This window comes from Scyliorhinus canicula, chromosome 13, assembly GCF_902713615.1.
Source record: "Scyliorhinus canicula chromosome 13, sScyCan1.1, whole genome shotgun sequence".
Lineage (NCBI taxonomy): Eukaryota > Metazoa > Chordata > Chondrichthyes > Carcharhiniformes > Scyliorhinidae > Scyliorhinus > Scyliorhinus canicula.
Genome location: NC_052158.1, coordinates 158,300,714 through 158,316,884, shown reverse-complemented (window position 1 = coordinate 158,316,884; position 16,171 = coordinate 158,300,714). Strand labels below are relative to the sequence as shown.

At 47.8% G+C, this 16,171-nt stretch overlaps 1 long non-coding RNA gene across 1 annotated transcript in view; it reads right to left on the bottom strand.

Annotated features, from left to right (window-relative positions):
* Positions 1 to 865: 865 nt before the first annotated feature.
* Positions 866 to 16,171, bottom strand: part of LOC119976759 — a 31,499-nt gene continuing 16,193 nt past the window's right edge. Inside the window, exon 3 of the long non-coding RNA XR_005462988.1 lies at positions 866 to 2,195. This is a non-coding gene — a long non-coding RNA (uncharacterized LOC119976759). The remainder of the gene's footprint in view (positions 2,196 to 16,171) is intronic.

Below are 16,171 nucleotides of genomic sequence, written 5' to 3'. Positions count from 1 at the left end.
TGAACTTTTGTCCTAGGTTAATCATAGAATGCATACATGTGGTGAACGTGCAGACTCTGCACAGACAGTGACCCAAGCGGGAATCGAACCTGGGACCCTGGTGCTGTGAAGCAACTGTGCTGACCACTATGCTACCATGCTGCCTTTGCACAAGGTCTGTGGTTCAGGTGTCAATTTATGTTAACTGATACTGCAAATACATTTTCCAAATAGGCCGTTTCTTATTCTTCCCCTGTCAGCAGTTTTGTGAGGACATTATAATTATGGCCAAGCCTCCCATCATGCATTGGTTATATTAGCCCAAACCTACCTTTCCACACTACTTGTGGCTATTTTAAATCAAAGTGGTCTAGTATCTTTTGTAGCAAAATTGTACAATGGAAGAATTGTTCCAGGCACGAAGATCATATTCATCTGTGCCATGACTCAGATAATAAATGCTCCAGGGAACACAATAAAATGAAGTGCTGCTGTGAAATTCATCACAAAGTTGTTCTGGTTGTGCCAAAACTTTCAGTGGGCTGGGCTTCAACAGAGGGTCACTCCTCCAAAGATACTCAACCTTTTCTGCAACCGCAGGTTCAGTTGAACTTAGTCAAGCATTGACAATTTAAAATTCTTTACCCGTCAGTCCGGCCTCAATAAAACTCGAGATGGATTCGTAGGCATAGTATTATTTATTTTTAACCAACTTGCAAGGCTGACTCGCTCCACTGAGACTCAGAACACACATGTGTCTTCTGGGGCTCCTGAACCAGTGAGAAACAAAGAAATCTCTGCAAATATTATTCAAATGGCATCAGGTTTCACATACAAGATTCCCATAGATCGTCCTGTACACCTCCTGACCTGACCATATATCCTGATTGGCTCACTTCGCATTCCTCAACCCTGGGCCTCTTGTTACCCAGCATCCTTTTCTCCATCCTCCACGAGGCGCCCCTCCCCCCTTCCTGGCCATGCTTTCTGAATCCCTTTGTCCTTCGTTTGTGAACTCACTACTATCGGACTGGCTCACATCCACATTATTGTATCTAATATTTTAACCAACTATTTTATATCACATTCGTTTGTTCAATTCCTCAGCATCACCAGAGTTGATGGAGTCGAAGTGTCGTCACAAATGTCCTGAAAGACCGACATTTGTTTCATGGTAGTTCTATCCTTAAAGGGGATTAGGATAGAAGGGAGGAAAACTGTTATACAGTGTTATTATCATGCTTCTTTTTATTTAAACCCATTGCTGATGCCATCAATGAGCGCAGTGACATCATGAATTGTTGTTTCCAGCGTATATTCGTTTTGCACGGCCGTTAGTTATAATTCTAGTCAGCCACTGTTATTTCGATGTTTAGCTTGCTGTTCCTGGTTCTGATGCAAAGACGTTTTAGAGACCTTGATTAATCTACACCCAAAACTGTTACAAACTGAAAGCAGAAACGTCAAACTGATGGTGTAGACTGAAGAACGTTTGTACCAGAAGACGTCCACCTGAAACACAGACTTTTATCCTATTTATTTTCCTTCACACCAGCTCATCTTCTAGATATCTATCTGAGGCAACCAATGTAAGTGAACATTTTCATTGGAGCATGATGTGTGAATCTATTGTTGGAGTTAAATGTGAATTACTGAACAGTATAATTCTTGCTTCAAGTTACTCTGCAAGACTTTATGTAGAATGGGAGAAAAGTGGATTAGAAATGCAAACCATGAAAAATATTTAGTGAAAGAGATTCAGCATTAGAATGATCCAATCAAATGACAAAGCAATTTTGCTATGAATTGAGATGTAAATTGGCACAGCAGTAGGAGTATTAAAGCGCATTCTATAAATGTTAACATCTTCGTCATCGTATCTGCAAACAAGCTCATGTTGAAAATACTGAGACAGGGTCACATGGCCCTGTCTGGTCACATTCTGGCCGTAGGATATCGTGAGGCAAAATAAATGGTCGTCTTTTCGTTGCTGAGGTGTAGAAGAGTTTTGAGAATTAAAGGAACGTTGTGTGGATAATACATGATGTCCAAGCACAGGATATAGTCATAGTCTGAGGAAAACAGCATTTGATCATGGCCCCAGCGCAGGGCACGGACATGGACCCGATGTCTGCAGGAAGGAGGGATATTGAGAGACACATTCCATTTTATTTGCATCAGCAGCTGCACTTTGTCTGTAATAGTGATATCACCACCTGAAACAAGAAAAAGAGAGACCTACATAGAAACATGTATAGAACAGAGAAGCAGGAGGAGGCCATTCGGCACTTCGTGCTGCTCCTTGATTCATTATGATCATGGCTAATTATCAATTTCAATAACCTGATCCCGCTTACCCTCTATATCTGTTGATCCCTTTAGCCCCGAGCACTGTTGCTTCACTGTTGGATTCCGGCTTGGGCCACTGACTGTGCAGAGTCTGCGCATTCCCCCCTATCTGCAAGGGTTTCCTCCGGGTGCTCCATTTTCCTCCCACGGGTCCCAAAAGACGTGACATTTTCCCTGTGTCTGGGTTATTTACCGTCAGGTGCACAGGTTTCCTCACACCGTCCAAAGGTGTGCAGGTTAGGTGGATTGGCCGTGCTAAATTTTCCCTTTGTGTAAAAGCATTAGGAGATGTTACATAGATGGGGTGGGGGATTGGGCCCAGGTATGGTGCTCTTTCGTCGGGTCAGTGCTGACTCGATGGGTTGAATGCCGTCCAGCTACACTGTAAGGATACTATGATCTTTGGACACTTCGGGGTAATTTACCATGCCCAATCCAGCTAACCAGCACAGATTAGTCATAATCTCATTGATTGTCGGAGCAGAATTTATGGGCCGAATAGCTTACTTTTTCATATGTCCCATGGTCTTGTGGTCTAACACACACTCCTTTGTATAACTCTCCTCTGAGATGAGCAGATGCCGGCGTTGGACTGGGGTGAGCACAGTAAGAAGTCTTACAACACCAGGTTAAAGTCCAACAGGTTTGTTTGAAACACGAGCTTTCGGAGCGCAGCTCCTTCCTCGGGTGACTGGAGGTTCCTCAGGTTCCTCAGCGATGCTGACTTGGTGAATTCAGTGATAACTGTTCTCAGTTGTGAATTTAAACCTGGTGTGCTTCTGTTAAAAGTTTTTTTTTAACGTCTTATGCATGTTAAAAGGAAAGTAAGGATTACTTAGTGTTGTATTCTTTAGGGGTTGTATTTGAATTGATGGTTGCTAAGATGTTCATTTTATGTTTTAAAAAGGTGAACTTGAGTTCATAGAATAAACATGGTTTTGCTTTAAAAAATACTTTTCCATTTCTGCTGTACCACACCTATAGAGTGGGCCGTGTGCTCCCCATACCAGCACGGTAGCATTGTGGATAGCACAATTGCTTCACAGCTCCAGGGTCCCAGGTTCGATTCCGGCTTGGGTCACTGTCTGTGCGGAGTCTGCACATCCTCCCCGTGTGTGCGTGGGTTTCCTCCAGGTGCTCCGGTTTCCTCCCACTGTCCAAAGATGTGCAAGTTAGGTGGATTGGCCATGATAAATTCCCCTTAGTGTCCAAAATTTCCCTTGGTGTTGGGTGGGGTTGCTGAGTTATGGTGATAGGGTGGAGGTGTTGACCTTGGGTAGGGGGTGGGGTGCTCTTTCTAGGAGCCGGTGCAGACTCGATGGGCCGAATGGCCTCCTTCTGCACTGTATGATATATGATACCACAATCTATTAAAAGTTGTGGGTCAGGTGAACTCCATGATACACTTTGGGGTTCTCTAAACCCTGGCCCATAACAAATTGGGGGCTCCTCCAGGATAAAAGTCTATCTAATGGATTTGCTTAGTGAACTTAAAGACAGTGAAGGGTGAGCATATTGTAGTTGTGTTTCAGGTGTGGTATTTCAGTTTAAGTAGGGAGTATGTTGTGGACAATGGCTCTTTCAGAGGCTCTGAAGTTTTTGGGGTGGAGACGGTCACATGCAGTACCTTACGGACAGAGACGAAAAGCAGACTGTTAGATTTGGCAAAAACATTGCAGTTAACATTACCTGACAAAATGCGAAAGGATGAGGTAATTATGGCAGTGGCTAAGCATTTAAAGTTGCCTGAGATACAGTTTGACTCATTGGAAATGGCAAAAATTCGGATACAAATTTAAAAATTGGAACATGAGAAAGAATTTGAGCTGCTTGAATACGAAAGAGAGAGAGCGGAAAAGGAAAGAGAGAGAGGAGAAAGAAAGAAAGAGAGAGTTTGAACTTCGGAAAATGGCCTTGAAACATGACAGTCAGTTAAGATTGGTGGATTTAAAGGGAAACGTACAGTTTGAGGATAGTGATGAGCATAAAGAAAAAGAGCGTCAAAGTCGAAGGCTTGGCTGGAATCTATTTAATTATGCCCAAGCATTGCCAAGGTTTGATGAGAAGGAGGTAGAAGTCTTTTTCATTTCATTTGAGAAGGTGGTTAAACAAATGAAATGGCCACAGGACATGTGGGTATTACTGATTCAAACAAAGCTGGTAGGTAGGGCGAGTGAAGTGTTTGCATCACTACCGGAGGAGGTATCTGAGACGTATTAGGAGGTGAAAAAATCCATCTTAGGTGCATATGAACTAGTGCCTGAAGCCTACAGACAAAGGTTTAGAAATTTAAGGAAAGAACCTGGTCAAACACACATGGAATTTGAAAGGATCAAACAGAGTAATTTTGATAGATGGATAAGGGCTTTGAAAATTGACCAAACGTATGAAGCTCTCAAAGAAATTATACTTTTGGAGGAGTTTAAAAATTCAATTTCTGATGTAGTAAGAACTTATGTGAAAGATCAGAGGGTTAAATCTGCGAGGTTAGCAGCAGAAATGGCTGATGATTATGAATTAGTTCATATATCAAAGATTGGTTTTCGACATCAGTTTCAGCCGGTGAGGGATAGAAACTGGGGGCATGAGAAATACACAAGTGGTAAAGGTGATCTGATGGGAGACAATAAGGAGAGTATATCTCAGATTAAAAAGGAAATCTAGGAGGGTGGAAGAGACATGAACATTTAAAATGTTTTCACTGTAGCAAACTAGGCCATGTAAAGTCACAGTGTTGGAGGTTGAAGAAAAGCCCTGGGAAGGCTGATATGGTAAAACAGGAAAAGACAGTGGGGTTAAAGTGGTAAAGGAAAGTGAAGTGAAAGAGGTGCAAAAGATTGTACAGCCTGATCAAGAGGTCATTGATAAGAAGGTGCCAGATGTCTTTAAGGAATTTACTTGTGTGGGTAAAGTTTACTCACGTGTATCAGGAGGAGCAGGTAAAGAAGTCAATTTTAAGGGATACGGGAGCTAGTCAATCTTTAATGGTAAGAGATGAGGAGTTATGTAGTTTGGGAAGAATATTGCCAGAAAAGGTGGTAATATGTGGAATTCAGGGTGAGAGGAGTAGTGTTCCATTATATAAGGTAAGGTTGGAAAGTCCAGTGAAGAGTGGGGAAGTGGTAGTAGCATTAATAGAGAAACTATCTTGTCCAGGAATACAGTTTACCTTGGGTAATGATACAGCTGGATCGCAGGCAGCAGTGATGCCTACTGTGGTTGATAAGCCAGTGGAAAATCAGACAACTGAAGTGTTGAAGGACGAGTATCCTGGGATTTTTCCAGATTGTGTAATAACAAGGTCGCAAAGTCACAGGTGAAGACAAGAGGAGAAATCAAAGAGTGAAGATGAAGTTGAAGTGCAATTATCAGAAATGATTTTTGATCAGATGGTTGAAAAAAAACAAGAACAGGTGGAGGATGAGGCAGATATTTTTAGTTCAGGAAAATTGGCTGAGTTACAACAGAAAGATGTAAAAATGAAACAGATGTATCAGAAAGCATATGCGGAAGAGGAATCTGAGTGTATACCAGAGTGTTATTACCGTAAAAATTATGTCTTGCTGATAAAATTGAGATGTTTACATATGCAGGCGGATGGAAAGTGGGCAGAAGTTCATTAAGTAGAATTGTCGGTAGGGTATAGAAAGGAGATGTTGCACATGAGATGCAAGTGGGAGGTCATTTGGGAGTAAGGAAAACTCAAGCTAAAATACAAAAACATTTTTATAGGCCTGGACTAGATAAAGATGGAGTTAAATTTTGTCAATCATGTCACACATGTCAAATGATAGGGAAACCTCAAGCAGTGATAAAACCAGCACCCTAATGCCCATTCCAGCATTTGAGGAGCCTTTTATAAGCTTCCCAATTGATTGCATAGGACCGCTTCCGAAAAGGAAAGTGAGACTCAATATCTTTTGTCGATAATGGATGTGTCTACTAGTTTCCAGAGGCCATTCCAGTACGTAATATTACAGCTAAAAAGATTGTGGAGGAATTACTTAAATTCTTCAGTAGATGTGGACTACCCACAGAAATACAATCGGATCAAGGATCGAATTTTACCTGCTTCAAGAAAACCACCATCATCCGGTACCAAAGAAGAACCAGGCAACGTGCCTCAATGACTACCGCCCGGTGACCCTGACTTCAGTTGTAATGAAGTGCTTCTAGAGGCTGATCATGAAGCGCATCACCTCCATACTCCCGGAACGCCTTGACCCACTTCAATTCGCATACCGCTGCAACCGGTCCACATCAGATGCCATTTCCCTGGCCCTACACTCATCCCTAGAGCATCTCGAAAACAAGGACTCCTACATCAGACTCCTATTTATTGACTACAGCTCCGCCTTCAACACCATAATCCCAGCCAAGCTCATATCAAAGCTCCAAAACCCAGGACTTGGCTCTGCAACTGGATCCTCGATTTTCTGACCAACAGACCACAATCAGTAATAATGAACACCAACACCTCCTCCACAATAGTCCTCAATACCGGGGTCCCGCAAGGCTGCGTAGTTAGCCCCCTACTCTACTCCCTGCACACACACGAATGCGTGGCAAAACTTGGTTCCAACTCCATCTACAAGTTTGCTGACGATACGACCATAGTGGGCTGGATCTCAAATAACGACGAGTCAGAATACAGGAGGGAGATAGAGAACCTAGTGGAGTGGTGTAACGACAACAATCTCTCCCTCAATGCCGGCAAAACTAAAGAGCTGGTCATTGACTTCAAGAAGCAAAGTACTGTACACACCCCTGTCAGCATCAACGGGGCCGAGGTGGAGATGGTTAGCAGTTTTAAATTCTAGGGGTGCACGTCACCAAAAATCTGTCCTGGTCCACTAATGTCGACGCTATCACCAAGAAAGCACAACAGCGCCTATACTTCCTGAGGAAACTAAGGAAATTTGGCATGTCCACGTTAACGCTTACCAACTTTTACAGATGCACTATAGAAAGCATCCTCTCAGGCTGCATCACAGCCTGGTATGGCAACTGCTCAGCCCAGGACCCCAAGGATCTTCAGAGTCGTGAATACCGCCCAGTCCATCACACGAACCTGCCTCCCATCCATGGACTCCATCTACACCTCCCGCTGCCTGGGGAAAGCGGGCAGCATAATCAAAGATCCCTCCCACACGACTTACTCACTTTTCCAACTTCTTCCATCAGGCATCATTCTTCCACATGTGTGCTGAAGTCTGAGAACACGCACGAACAGACTCAAAAACAACTTCTTCCCCGCTGTCACCAGACTCCTAAATGACCCTCTTATTGACTAACCACATTAACACTACACCCTGTATGCTTCAACCGATGCCAATGCTTATGTAGTTACATTGTATATCTTGTGTTGCCCTATTATGTATTTTCTTGTATTTTCTTGAATTCTGTTTAATTCCCTTTTCTTCCGATGTACTGAATGATCTGTTGAGCTGCTTGCTGAAAAATACAGGGGCAATGTGCTGGAGGAGGATGAGGAGGAAAGGCATGCCATCACCAAGGCGAGCGCGCACGGGACACCCTCATCGTGACACGTTTCACTGACTAGGGGGGAAACGGGGGTCGCTGGCCAGGGGCACGGACACTACCATCCCACACCAACTCATTTCCCACACCACCGGACCCCCTCGCCTCCCACACCACCAAACCACCCAGTGGCACACCCCCTCCATTATACATCCCTGAGTCGCTACGAGTTGGGGGCACTGAGTTGGCAGTGACAGCGGGTCTGGTCCATGGGATGGAGGTTGATATCAGCCAGCTCTGCGATGAGCTCTGTGCTCCACATCGTTTGATAATGTCGGACTCATGCCCACAGTAACACCTTCCACCTGGGTGATCCTTGCATGCGAGATGGCCAGTCCATCACATGGTCCCGTCGAATCACTGGGCTGGGGGGTGCTGGCGACAGTCGGGGCACAGGGGGAGGGGGGAGCATGGTCCATCCACGTGGCATTCACTTGTCCTCCACGGCCCACTCCCACTGGCCAGCACTGACGGCCCCACCCCCACATCCGTCAGGCAGAGCACAGAGGTTTGAACGGTATGAACATGTGTTTATTGTGATCAAATATATTCAGTCTGTGCCCTAGCCCCGATAATTAAACTGTCCCCTGCACCCTTGCAAACTTAACTGGTGTCTAACTTTCTGGCCTTACGGGCCCTAACATTACATCTAGGTGGTTCCCCAGGCAATGCAGCAGGAGTGAAGGTGGCCTGCTGTGACGCCTGCCCTGTGACAAAGTCCCCATTGGCGCACAACTCCTTGGGCAACCCAGCCTGGATGGGCCCGGCTGATGGTCGGGTGTCCCAGGAGGGGTGCTGTGGCCCTGTTCTGACCGCTTGCCCATGAGTTGCACAAGGGACAGTACAGGAGGGGAGTCCGAAGTGCTACCCTGCGGGAGTCAGCGTCACGTGCTCCAGCATCTCCTACTCCCTCGGGGTTTCTAGTGGCCCCCGGGCTACTCAATGGGACGCGGGTGCGAGTGGAGACATCCCTGGAGGACCGCTCTGGTCTCAACAAGGGTCTGCACGTTCGCGGCCATGGAACACCATGGACCATGGTGGAGTTGGCCATCTCCATCTGGGACTGCACCACATTAGCAATGACTGAGACACCACACTGAGGGTCTGTACCACATCAGCCAGTGACTGGGCCACGTCCCTCGGGGTGTGGGCCGCATCAGCCAGTGACAGGCCATGTCTCTCTGGGTGTGGGCGACGTCACTCTGGATGTGGGCCACCTCCTTCACAGCCAGCAACTGGGCAATGCCACCGACGCTCTCAGCCATGGCCTGCTGTGACTGAGCCACGCTGAGGGGTACTGCTACAATATCCAGGTGTCTCTGGCACACGGCTTCCTGTAGAGAGGGCAGCCCTCTCCAGGGCCTCGGCCCTCGCCTGTACAGAATGCCCTGGGCGTATCCGACACCGTCGCCCCCATTGCCTCCACCGCGGATGCCACCCGTGTGCTGTCGGCTGGGTGGCGCACACGACTGGCACCACCCCCTGCTCCTGCATGCGGATGGACTCCTCCACTTTTGCCCGCAGCTGCTGGACAGCGGACGCAATCCCGCCCGTATTCCCTGGGTCGCTGCATCTGCACTGTGGGTGGGACTGGATGTTCCTGGAGCCCGGGACCAATTGGGCGCAGCTACAGTCTGACCGTCCGGCCCCTCAGCTGCTCCTAACTACATCTGCTGTACCGGACCCACTGTGTGGTGCGCACCAGATAGTGTACCAGGAGCCAACTCACTAATGTGCCCAACGGAGGAGATAGTCTCTGAGATGGTGGAGGGTGTTGGAGAGTAGGTGTCCTCCTCCGACCTGACTTCCGGTACTGTATTTCCTGAATCTCGGGCAGACGGCTGGTGTTCCGGCTGCTCTCCCCATCAGTGCTCGGCCGTCTATGGGGCACCGGCTCTGGCACTGGCTGGGGCCGGGGGTCTCCGGCAGGTCCTGTAAGTCACAAGACGACATGCATGGTTAGAGAGCCAGAAAGGGGGGGGGGGGGGCTAATGGGGCAGGGGTTGGGGTCGAGGGACCGGGGTGAGGGGTGTGGGTGTGGGGGAATGGGGGGGGTGGGGTGAGGGGGGGCTGAGAGGTGACAGTGAGGGGGGTGTGGGGAGGTGAGGGTGAGCGGAGTTTGGGGGGCACACGTGTGTCATGAGGATCCACCACTAAACAGGGGGCCTTACCATCATGTTGGCAACCTCCCTTTCCTCTGGGCCGCCGACCACGTCCAGTGCCCTCTGCTCCGGAACAGTCTGGTGGTCCCCCTCCTGTCTTCTCCTGCTCCTAGCGGTTGTGCACGGCCTTCTCCTGGGGGGAGGGGGGGGGGGGGGGGGGCAATCACAAACAACGACACTGTTAGACATTCCGGAACAGACAGCCCAGGGCTTGTGTAAATGATGACCTCAGTGGCCATGGCACCCAGCCATTGCAGCTGGCATGGGTGCAGGCATGTGTGGCAGCGTGGGGGTTCGGCCATCCTCTCTGGGGGGGGGGGGGGGGGGGGAATCCAGGTTACATGTGTGTGTGAGGGGTAAAGGGATTGGTAGGGGGGCGGAGGTGCTGCCTCCCCACCCTGGCCGCCCTGCAGAGGTTGTGAAGTTTCTTCCTGCACTGGATGCCAGTCTGGATGATGTTGCCCATGGCACTGACTGTATCTGCCACCTGTGCCCAGGCATGGTGAACAGTGGCGCCTGTTGGCCTTCCTCCAGGGCCGGGGTACAGGGTCATCCTTCTCTCCTCCACGGCGTCCAAGCTGTGTGTCCTTGGACCGTGGCGCTGCTGTCATAGACATAGACATAGAATTTACAGTGCAGAAGGAGGCTATTCGGCCCATCGAGTCTGCACCGGCTGTTGGAAAGAGCACCCTACCCAAGGTCAACACCTCCTCCCTATCCCCATAACCCAGTAACCCCACCCAACACTAAGGGCAATTTTGGACACTAAGCAGCGGCGTGCAGAGGGGGGGGGCCGACGGTGCGCTGGCCCCGGGCAGCCATTGGATGGGGGCAGCAGCGTGAAGAGAACGGAGCGCGCCTGCGCACCGCGGTCGGCCGGAGCGCGCCTGCGCACCGCGGTCGGCCGGAGCGCGCCTGCGCACTGCGGTCGGGTGGAGCTTTGGACTCGGCGGCTGGAGAAGGAGCAGAAAGGGCGCGAATTCTCCAGAATCGACGGCAATGCCACCATGGGTGAGTTTTATTTATTCTTTATCTTTATATTTTGATCTATTTTAAAACTCTTCTCTGCACCCTCTCTGTAGCTGTCAACTTACTAAACTGTCGTGCCCAGAATTTGACATTTGGGCCAGGAGCACCCATTTGGGACAGAACCAGTATTTTATAAAGATTCATCATGGCCTCTTAACTTTTGCCCTCTTACCCTTTATACTTAAAGCCCAGGGTCCTATAAATGGGAGATTCTCAGAGACTTGACTGCATGCTGCTGGAGCTCGGATCTTGAACAGAGCTTTTATATCTAGATTTGGGGACCCTTTATGCACTGGCATAGTGCAAAAACAGGCCCCACATGACCAGGGTTTTGTGAAGAAGAAGGGATCTGGAAATGTGTTGACTGTGAAAATTATATTTGTGGAAATTGGGTGAAGTAGTTTGATGAGACTTGGTGCTAAAGCTTTAGAGAAATGAAGATGGAATTTGATTTGAAGAAGTTCAACGTTTTGAAGGATATTGTGGCTGAAATGAAAGCGATACGTGCTGAATGAGCTGACCGAAATGTGTGAGATATGTCTTTGTATCTGCTATGTGTAATTTATCGGTCATATTATTGCAATTTTCCTGTTAAATCATGTTTAATTTACGTTGATTTTGGTGTGATTGCTAATATAAAAGTGAAGTCTTGTATATTGGTCTTAGTTGGGTTGTTTGTAGTTTGTTTCCACAAGGGTCATAACAGTATTTCCATGACGTTGCTGCTCTTATCCTTCTCCATGGGGGTTGCAGAGGAGGGAGGCACAACTTTCGAGACATAACATCTCACCCATTGCTGCAAAGCAAAATGACTGAAGAAGAGAACAATATCCCTAGAATCCCAGCGCTAAGGGGAAATTGACTAACTCTTACAGCGCAATTTAACCTCAGGCAGCCGTCCTATACCTTAGAGATGACCTAGAGGCAGCTTGAGGCCTGTCGTGAAGGTGAGTGAGTGCCTTTAAATTTGCTTACCTTTCACCGGGAGCAGGGTTTGAGGGAATATCAGGTAAGCTCTTCATTTCTTTTTCTTCTTCTTGTTTTTTTTTAAATCTAGAGGTGATGTCAGGGAAGGCAGTACAATGCTCCTCCTGCAGAATGTTTGAGGTGAGGGACGCCGTCAGTGTCCCTGCTGATTTCATCTGTGGGAAGTGCACCCAACTCCAGCTCCTCAAAAACCGTGTTAGGGACCTGGAGCTTGAGCTGGATGAACTTCGGATCATTCGGGAGGCAGAGGGGGTCATAGATAGGAGCTTCAGGGAAGTAGTTACACCAAAGACTGGAGATAGATGGGTAACTGTAAGAGGGACTGGGAAGAAGCAGTCAGTGCAGGGACCCCCTGCGGTCGTTCCCCTGAGTAACAAGTATACCGTTTTGGATACTTGTGGGGGGGGGGGGAACGACTTACCAGGGGTAAGCCATGGGGTACGGGCCTCTGGCACGGAGTCTGTCCCTGTTGCTCAGAAGGGAAGGGGGGAAAGGAGTAGAACATTAGTAATTGGGGACTCAATAGTCAGGGGCACAGATAGGAGATTTTGTGGGAGCGAGAGAGACTCACGTTTGGTATGTTGCCTCCCAGGTGCAAGGGTACGTGATGTCTCGGATCGTGTTTTCCGGGTCCTTAAGGGGGAGGGGGAGCAGCCCCAAGTCGTAGTCCACATTGGCACTAACGACATAGGTAGGAAAGGGGACAAGGATGTCAGGCAGGCCTTTAGGGAGCTAGGATGGAAGCTCAGAGCGAGAACAAACAGAGTTGTTATCTCTGGGTTGTTGCCCGTGCCACGTGATAGTGAGATGAGGAATAGGGAGAGAGAGCAATTAAACACGTGGCTACAGGGATGGTGCAGGCGGGAGGGATTCAGATTTCTGGATAACTGGGGCTCTTTCTGGGGAAGGTGGGACCTCTATAGACAGGATGGTCTACATCTGAACCTGAGGGGCACCAATATCCTGGGGGGGAGATTTGTTAGTGCTCTTTGGGGGGTTTTAAACTAATTCAGCAGGGGCATGGGAACCTGGATTGTAGTTTTGGGGTACGGGAGATTGAGAGTATAGAGGTCAGGAGCACAGATTTGACTTCGCAGGAGGGTGCCAGTGTTCAGGTAGGTGGTTTGAAGTGTGTCTACTTCAATGCCAGGAGTATACGAAATAAGGTAGGCGAACTGGCAGCATGGGTTGGTACCTGGGACTTCGATGTTGTGGCCATTTCAGAGACATGGATAGAGCAGGGACAGGAATGGTTGTTGCAGGTTCCGGGGATTAGGTGTTTTAGTAAGATCAGAGAAGGGGGCAAAAGAGGGGGAGGTGTGGCGCTGCTTGTCAAGGACAGTATTACAGTGGCGGAAAGGATGCTAGATGGGGACTCTTCTTCCGAGGTAATATGGGCTGAGGTTAGAAACAGGAAAGGAGAGGTCACCCTTTTGGGAGTTTTCTATAGGCCACCTAATAGTTCTAGGGATGTAGAGGAAAGGATGGCAAAGATGATTCTGGAAAAGAGCGAAAGTAACAGGGTAGTTGTTATGGGAGACTTTAACCTTCCAAATATTGACTGGAAAAGATATAGTTCGAGTACATTAGATGGGTCGTTCTTTGTACAATGTGTGCAGGAAGGTTTCCTGACACAATATGCTGACAGGCCAACAAGAGGCGAGGCCACATTGGATTTAGTTTTGGGTAATGAACCAGGCCAGGTGTTAGATCTGGAGGTAGGTGAGCACTTTGGAAACAGTGACCACAATTCGGTGACCTTTACATTAGTGATGGAAAGGGATAAGTATACCCCGCAGGGCAAGAGTTATAGCTGGGGGAAGGGCAATTATGATGCCATTAGACATGACTTAGGATGTGTAGGTTGGAGAAGTAGGCTGCAAGGGTTGGGCACACTGGATATGTGGAGATTGTTCAAGGAACAGCTATTGCATGTTCTTGATAAGTACGTACCAGTCAGGCAGGGAGGAAGGGGTCGAGCGAGGGAACCGTGGTTTACCAAATAAGTGGAATCTCTTGTTAAGAGGAAGAAGGAGGCCTATGTGAAGATGAGGCGTGAAGTTTCAGTTGGGGCGCTTGATAGTTACAAGGAAGTGAGGAAGGATCTAAAGAGAGAGCTAAGACAAGCAAGGAGGGGACATGAGAAGTCTTTGGCAGGTAGGATCAAGGAAAACCCAAAAGCTTTCTATAGGTATGTCAGGAATAAAAGAATGACTAGGGTAAGAGTAGGGCCAGTCAAGGACAGTGGTGGGAAGTTGTGTGTGGAGGCTGAGGAGATAAGCGAGATACTAAATGAATACTTTTCGTCAGTATTCACTCAAGAAAAAGATAATATTGTGGAGGAGAATGCTGAGACCCAGGCTATTAGAATAGATGGCATTGAGGTGCGTAGGGAAGAAGTGTTGGCAATTCTGGGCAAGGTGAAAATAGATAAGTCCCCGGGGCCTGATGGGATTTATCTTAGGATTCTCTGGGAAGCCAGGGAAGAGATTGCTGAGCATTTGGCTTTGATTTTTAGGTCATCATTGGCTACAGGAATAGTGCCAGAGGACTGGAGGATAGCAAATGTGGTCCCTTTGTTCAAGAAGGGGAGTAGAGATAACCCCGGTAACTATAGGCCGGTGAGCCTAACGTCTGTGGTGGGTAAAATCTTGGAGAGGATTATAAAAGATACAATTTATAATCATCTAGATAGGAATAATATGATTAGGGATAGTCAGCATGGTTTTGTGAAGGGTAGGTCATGCCTCACAAACCTTATCGAGTTCTTTGAGAAGGTGACTGAACAGGTAGACGAGGGTAGAGCAGTTGATGTGGTGTATATGGATTTCAGTAAAGCGTTTGATAAGGTTCCCCACGGTCGGCTATTGCAGAAAATACGGAGGCTGGGGATTGAGGGTGATTTAGAGATGTGGATCAGAAATTGGCTAGTTGAAAGAAGATAGAGAGTGGTAGTTGATGGGAAATGTTCAGAATGGAGTTCAGTTACGAGTGGCGTACCACAAGGATCTGTTCTGGGGCCGTTGCTGTTTGTCATTTTTATAAATGACCTAGAGGAGGACGCAGAAGGATGGGTGAGTAAATTTGCAGACGACACTAAAGTCGGTGGAGTTGTAGACAGTGCGGAAGGATGTTGCAGGTTACAGAGGGACATAGATAAGCTGCAGAGCTGGGCTGAGAGGTGGCAAATGGAGTTTAATGTGGAGAAGTGTGAGGTGATTCACTTTGGAAAGAATAACAGGAATTCGGAATATTTGGCTAATGGTAAAATTCTTGGTAGTGTGGATGAGCAGAGGGATCTCGGTGTCCATGTACATAGATCCCTGAAAGTTGCCACCCAGGTTGATAGGGTTGTGAAGAAGGCCTATGGTGTGTTGGCCTTTATTGGTAGAGGGATTGAGTTCCGGAGCCATGAGGTCATGTTGCAGTTGTACAAAACTCTAGTACGGCCGCATTTGGAGTATTGCGCACAGTTCTGGTCGCCTCATTATAGGAAGGACGTGGAAGCTTTGGAACGGGTGCAGAGGAGATTTACCAGGATGTTGCCTGGTATGGAGGGAAAATCTTATGAGGAAAGGCTGATGGACTTGAGGTTGTTTTCGTTAGAGAGAAGAAGGTTAAGAAGGTGACTTAATAGAGGCATACAAAATGATCAGAGGGTTAGATAGGGTGGACAGCGAGAGCCTTCTCCCGCGGATGGAAGTGGCTAGCACGAGGGGACATAGCCTTAAATTGAGGGGTAATAGATATAGGACAGAGGTCAGAGGTGGGTTTTTTACGCAAAGAGTGGTGAGGCCGTGGAATGCCCTACCTGCAACAGTAGTGAACTCGCCAACATTGAGGGCATTTAAAAGTTTATTGGATAAGCATGTGGATCATAAGGGTATAGTGTAGGTTAGATGGCCTTTAGTTTTTTTCCATGTCGGTGCAACATCGAGGGCCGAAGGGCCTGTACTGCGCTGTATCGTTCTATGTTCTAAAGATAAAGAGGTCAGTGAATAGCTCTAGAACGGGTGCAACTACGTTTTCTATAGGTTTCTTGGTGATATTTAATGAAATATTTACGTGGGGCTTTGGGGCATACAATCAAGATTTGCCCCGGGCATCACCAGACCTCTGCACGC